Source organism: Mangifera indica, chromosome 3, assembly GCF_011075055.1.
Source record: "Mangifera indica cultivar Alphonso chromosome 3, CATAS_Mindica_2.1, whole genome shotgun sequence".
NCBI classification, from domain to species: Eukaryota; Viridiplantae; Streptophyta; class Magnoliopsida; order Sapindales; family Anacardiaceae; genus Mangifera; species Mangifera indica.
Window position 1 is genome coordinate 15,872,774 of NC_058139.1, and position 7,264 is coordinate 15,880,037.

Below are 7,264 nucleotides of genomic sequence, written 5' to 3' on the forward strand. Positions count from 1 at the left end.
TGGAATTCTAACCTCGAAATCCATTGGAAACAACTCGAGATACTTCTTTCTCATAGTTTGCTCTATCTTTCAAGTAGCCTCCTTAATCTTGTGATTCCTCCAAAGAACCTTGACCAAGGGAATCTATCAATTCCTCAACTGTTTGACCCTTCTATCTAGGACTAAACTAGTCTCTTCTTATTACTCAAATCCTCTAATAGTTGAATCTCCTTGGTTCTTAACACATATGAAAGATCATGAATATACTTGAGCAATGATGAAATATGGAATACATCTTGAATATGAACCATGCTTGCTGGTAATGCAAGCTTATAAGTTATCTTATTGACCTTGTCCATTATCTCATATGGGTTAATATACCTAGGAGCTAACTTGTCCTTTCTTCGAAACCTTATTATATGTTTAAATAAGGCTACTCTAATGAAAACTCTATCACCCACACTAAACTCTAGATCTTGATATCTCTGATCTATATTGCTTTTCTATCAATCTTAGGCTTGTTTCATTCTCTGTCTGAGTAACTGAATGTCCTCTATCTTTTCCTAGGTTAGCTCTAGTCCAAATGATTGTACTAAGGCATCTTTCTCACCCAATTCATCCTAGTGTAGAGGAGAACAATACCTCCTCCCATAAAGTGCCTTCTAGGGTGTCATCCGAATCATCACCTAATAACTATTATTATAGGTGAACTCTACTAGAGGTAGTATCTCAATCCAACTCACCCTATGGTCTAAACAACAAGCTTTCAATATCTTCTCTAACATATGGTTGGTCTTCTTAGTCTAACTATCTATCTGTAGGTGATAAACTATATTAAAGGCAAAATTAGTGCCCAATGATCTATGCAAACTCTTTCAAGATGCTGACATAAACCTTGTGTCTCTATTTGATACTATCATCTTGGGCACATCGTGCAATCTGATAATTTCTCATAAATATAATTTCTTTAGCTGATATGTAAGGGCAGTGTCCTTAATGGACAAAAAATGCACTATCTTAATCAACCTGTCCACTATTACCCAAAGCGTATTAACTTTACTCTAAACTCTTAGAAGCTTTACAATAAAGTTCATGAAAATATGCTCCTATTTTACACAAGTACACTTAGAAGTTGAAGCAATCCTAATGATCTTTAGTGTTTAACCTTAATCTATCGATGGGTGAGACACTTGGCCATATAGCTACCCATATCTTTATTCATGTTAAACCACTAAAAACTCCTCTTTAAATTATGATAAATTTTTATACCTCTAAGATGGGTTATGTTAAAAGAGTTATGAGCCTCTAAAAGAATTCTTTACCTTAACTCATTTATTGAAAGAATATATAATTTGTCTCTAAACTTAAAGACACCATTTATCTCTTGAAAATCTAACTCAAGTCTATCATTAATCCCTTAAATCTTCTACTTACACTGATCATCCTAAAGTTGAATTGTCTTAATCTCATTCATTAATATGGATTTGATTTCAAATCTAGCTAGAACCTTAATTATTAACTCAATTTACTCTCAATCCATATTTGATTGAACCTCCCTTTGAATCGTAAGTTATGACAGGAACACTTTTCTATTGAGGGTATCTACAACTACATTGGTTTTGCTCAGATGATACTTGATATCATAATTATAATCCTTCACTAGTTCAAGTCATCTCCTCTATCTCATGTTAAGCTTTTTCTACGTGAAAAAGTATTTAAGGCTCTTGTGATTAGTGTAGATATTGCATTTCACCCCATATAAGCAGTGCCTCTAAACTTTAAAGGCAAATATTACAGTTTCAAACTTTAGGTCATAAATAGAGTACCTAGTCTTGAACTCTTTCAGTTATCTTAAGGCATATGTTATAACCTTGCCTAGCTACATCAATATTGCCCCAAACCACTGTAAGATGCATCTGTGTACAAATCATACTCGACCTCTTCCTTTGGTAGGGTTAACACTATAGTAAAAGTTAATCTTTTTTTTAACTCTTGCAAACTCTCCTCATAAGAATTTGACCACTAAAACTGAGTTTCCTTTTTACTAAGAGTTGTGAGAGGTCTTGCTAGCTTAGAAAACCCCTTAACGAACCTTTAATAGTACTCAACCAAACCCAAAAAGCTGCTGACTTCTTTGATTATCCTTTACCTCTATTAATCTAAAACTACCTTAATCTTGCATAGGTCTATTGATATAACCTTTACTGAAACCACATGCTCCAAAAAGGTCACTCTATAAAGCCAAAATTCACACTTGGAGAACTTTGCATATAGTTACTTTTCTCTCATCCTCTATAAAGTAAGTCTCAAATGTCACCCATACTCCTCACGACTCCTAGATTACATGAATATGTCATCGATGGATACTACTACAAACTTATTTAGGTAATCATGAAATAACTTATTTATCAAATCCATAAATATTACAAGGGCATTGGTTAGTTCAAACGACATCACTACAAACTCAAAATGGCTATATCTCATTCAAAAAATTGTTTTGGGTATATCCTGCTTAGCCACCCTTATTTGATGGTAGCCTAACCTCAAATCTCTTAAAAAACACAACTAATCCTTTCAGCTGGTCAAATAAATCATTTATTATAGGTAATGATTACATTGTTTAACTCTCTATAGTCTATACACATCCTCATTAATCTATCTTTCTTCTTAATAAACAAGATGTGAGCTCCCTAGGGAGAGTGACTTAGTCTGACAAAACCATTCTCTAATAGTTCTTGGATCTACTTATTTAACTCTTGCAACTCAATTGGGGTCATTCTATAAGGTGTCTTGGATATATGTGTAGTACGTTGGATATAGGTGTTATGCCTAGTGCTAGTTCTATACTAAACTTAACCTCTCACTCAAGAGCTAATCCTGGTAACTCTTTTGGAAAGACATTTGAAAATTCCTGAACCACTAACGTCTCCTTATTGTTTAAGCCTAACTCTACCAAGAAACTTGTACACCCTTTACTTAGCATTTTTCTTACCTTTAAGGAATTGATCATCAAACTTCTAATACATCTCTCGTCAAACTCAAATTCATCCCTATTCTCAAATCTAAACCATACTTTCTTATGTTAATAGTCAATTTCAGCTTTATTCCTTCTCAAGAAATCTATCTCTAAAATAATGTCGAAATCTGACATCTTGAACACTATCAAGTCTACTAGAAGTTGTCTATCCTATATAAAAATAGCCTGTCCTATTATTATCTCATCACTAATCACCAACCCACCATTTGGTAACTCTATCTTAATACTTTAGGCCACTCTGACTAGTTGTACTTCTAATCTCTCTACTAAACTTTTGGCTACAAAATAATTTGTAGCACCACAATCAATCAAAACATAAATAAAAGTACCAAGGAAAGAAATCTAACCAGTAACTACTATTGGGTTGGCTTTAGCTAGCTTTTAGGTGTGGTATACACTTTAGCAGTGGCTCTCCCTACTGGCTATTCAACTTGGGTCAGAACCCCAAAACAAGATCTGGCTATATGCTTTAGTTAACAACAACTATAGTAAACAACTTGCCCTATTAAACACTTTTCTCTATGTTGTCTGCCACATCTCTGATAGGCTGGAATCTTAAGACCTCTCTGTTTCTTACTATTCTTCCAGCCTTTCTTATTACATTTGTGTTGGAAAGGTTTGTTCCTTTTCTCCTCTTAAAAATGGTCTCTCTAAATGGGGACACTACTGCTACCCAACTATTGTATTGGTGTGAATATTCGAATTGGTATTAGTAAAGGCGTTATCTAGATAGAAGTTTAGCCATACATTTTCCTCACAAAAACCTCTACCCTTAATGCCTTACTCAAAGACTCACTATAAGTCTAAGGTGGTTGTTATCCGATCATCATATCTTGAGTTGTGGCTGGATCAAGTCTGCATACAAATTTCTTCATCCACCATTTCTTTATACTAGTTGATTAGGGGCATACTTTATCAAGTAATTAAACTTGTTGGAGTATTCCTTTACTGAATTTGTACCTTATATCAAAGTGAAAAAATCTTTGCTCGATTGCATGTCACATCTACACCTTTATACTTAGCTTTAAGTCTTCGCTTGAACTTAGACCAAGACATCTCTAAAATCTTAGTAGTCTTTTGGACTAGGTTTTACCATGTTCTCACATTGAATTTGAAGAAGTAGGTGGCATATCTAACTCTTTCCTAGTCGGTCACATCAAACAGGCTCACAACACTCTCTACCAACTCTAACCACTCCTCAACTATAATCAAGTCCTTAGTACGATCAAATTTTTGGGGCTGATACATACTAGATAGATTGAAAATAGGATACAACTGAGCTTTAGATGGTGCTTAAAACACCCTAAAAACTAACTTAAACGTACAATAAAATTTAGAAATTTCTTAACCAAATAATGTCCTGATAGTCTTTTTTTTTTTTTTCCAACCTCAAAACATTATAACAAAAATAGTTGTCTTCAATAGAAAACATACACTAAAATAAATATAAATTTTTTTTTAGTCTCCTTAATTGACTCCTTTTTTACTCCTTATTCCTCAATTACTAAATAGTTACTCACACTCTATATCAAAATATAATATGTAAAAAGTTAATGATCAGAAGGTGAGTCATCAACTCGATAAGTAGAAATTAAACAAAAATATACGTGCAAAAACATTTAATTCAAATACTAACAAAAAAGGTCAAACGAAATCAGATATTTGAGCATATAAAATAAGGTATAAATACCAAAATATGTCTGAACTTTTCATATATCAATCTCAAGTCAAAAATATCATATATAAATCTTGAGTCAAAAAAATCATCTATTAATCTCGAGTAAAGAAATATCATATGTCAAAAACCTTTCAAAAACACTTGTACCCAAATAAAATATCTATATAAGTTACAAAATATTTCCATAAATTTTTTAGTTTAAAAGAAACGTTTATGAAAATATAATATAATTTGCAAAAACCTTTATATACGCATAAAACAACATATTTATATAACTTACAAAAATATTTATATTTATGTTTTGGTTTAAAAAAAATGTTTACAAAAATACATATATTTTTTCCCTTGACAAAAACATTAGTATATAAACAGAACAAAATATTTATATAACTTATGAAAATATTTATATGTAAACAAAACAAATTATTCATATAACTTATGAAAACATTTATATATACAAAAACAAAATATTCATATAACTTATGAATTTATATATAAACAAAATGAAATATTTATATAAGTTACGAAAACATTTGTATAAATATTTGGATTTAATAGAAAATGTGTATAAAATATTATATAATTTATGAAAACCAAAATTTTCATATTTAACTATCATTTCCAAACATATAATATTTATATGCGTGCAAAAAGAATAATTTCAACTTACTTTGATTAAGAGCAAAGATTTACACAACTTTTATATGTTTCAATCTACCATGCAAAACCTACTCGGATTCCTAGTTACAATCAATGAATTCAACTTACATCAATGACTCTTAGAAATCCCTTTTTTATTCTATTAAAAAATCTTAATTCAAATTTGATTTCACAAATTCTAAAGGTACCCAAATGAACAATCCTAAGCCTAACTAACACATGTCAACACTATACAACCTTTGTTCCATGAATTTTATAAATTTCTATATAAAGTGAAATATTACAAAACTTAGCAGGAAAAAGAAGACATATAAATGGTTTACCAAAAAAATATTCAGCTTAAAATGATATAAAAACTTCTCGAAAATTAATTTCTTATGTAGCAAAAGAACACTATCAACTATTTTCAGGTTTGATAGCTCAAGTTTCTAGTAATTTTATAAAATTATGTATAAATCAAACAATTACAAAATTTTGTAAGAATAAACTTCACATATTGATGGTTTAATTAAAAAAATATCAACTTGAAAATAATTTTAAAAGCCAAGTAAAACGCATTTGTTTAACAAATCACTAACACTACCAAACATCTTCCAGATTGGACACACAATTTTGTAACAATTTTAATGAATATCATATAATTTATAAAATTGTGAAATTTTCTAGAATTAAATTAGTTATGCTAAATTATTTATAAAAAATATTTAAGTGAAAAATAATTCAGAAAGCTCTAAAAATTAAATTATTTTCACAAATCACAAACTTAACCATAAAAATTTTAGGTTTAACTCTTAATCTTATAACAATTTTCATAAATCATATTTAATTAGTAAAATTACGATTTGCCATTGTAAAACTAGACATACTCATTTATATATAAAAAATATTCAAATTCAAAATGTTAAAGAAAACTATAAAAATACTAAATTTTTTTATAGGCTACAAACTCTATAAAAATGTTCAAGTTTAACACCTTAAGATTCTAGCTAATTTTATGCCATTTTTATAACTTATAAAATCAAATAAAATTCATAAAACGGTTAATAATACTTTGTAGCATCTTGAATGAAATTTTTGAAAATTTTAAAATACTCTAAACTAGCAGTTTAAATTCACAAAATTACTATATAAGCAAACTACTAAAAATTTTAGATTTTTATAAAGTTGAGTTGATATATAAAATAACATAGAATAAAATATATATGAAAAATTATTATTAACAAATAAATACATCCAAGGTTAACATAAATGTTATCAATGAAAATCCAAAAATAATATATTTTCTTTTGTTTATTTTATAAACTAATATACTACAATCATGAAACAAATAATGTATAATACAAAAAAGGGCATATTCTACTTTACGATAACACAATTGAAATGAAATTCTAAAAAAAAGAAAACCCAATCCTCAAATCATAAAACACATACATATAAACCCAAATAAATGAAAATGTTGAGATATACCTTCATGCGAGATATTATTTCAATAGTACAGTTTCACTTTTTTAATCCCTCTTCTCAAGAATTTTTTAAATAACATTTGTATAACATTTAAAACTTATCCTAAAATAACATTTATCATATTTAAATAACACTAATGACAATAATAATAATAATAATAATAATAACAACAATTAAATTTTGGATATTACAATTCTTCCCTCACCCCCCTCCCCCCAAAAAAAAATTTGTCCTTGAAATTTGTAAATACTTTAAACTTCGAAGAGTTGAGGGTACATCTTTCTTTTATTCTCCTTTTCTACATGGCCTCTTTCTTTTGAGTGATTATTCTAGCACATCTTTACCAATAGGATAACTCTAGTCTTCAAAAATGAATCTTTTTATCAATAATTTCCAATTTATGTCTTTATTAAACGAATCTTTTAACGGTTGGATGGTAGACTAAC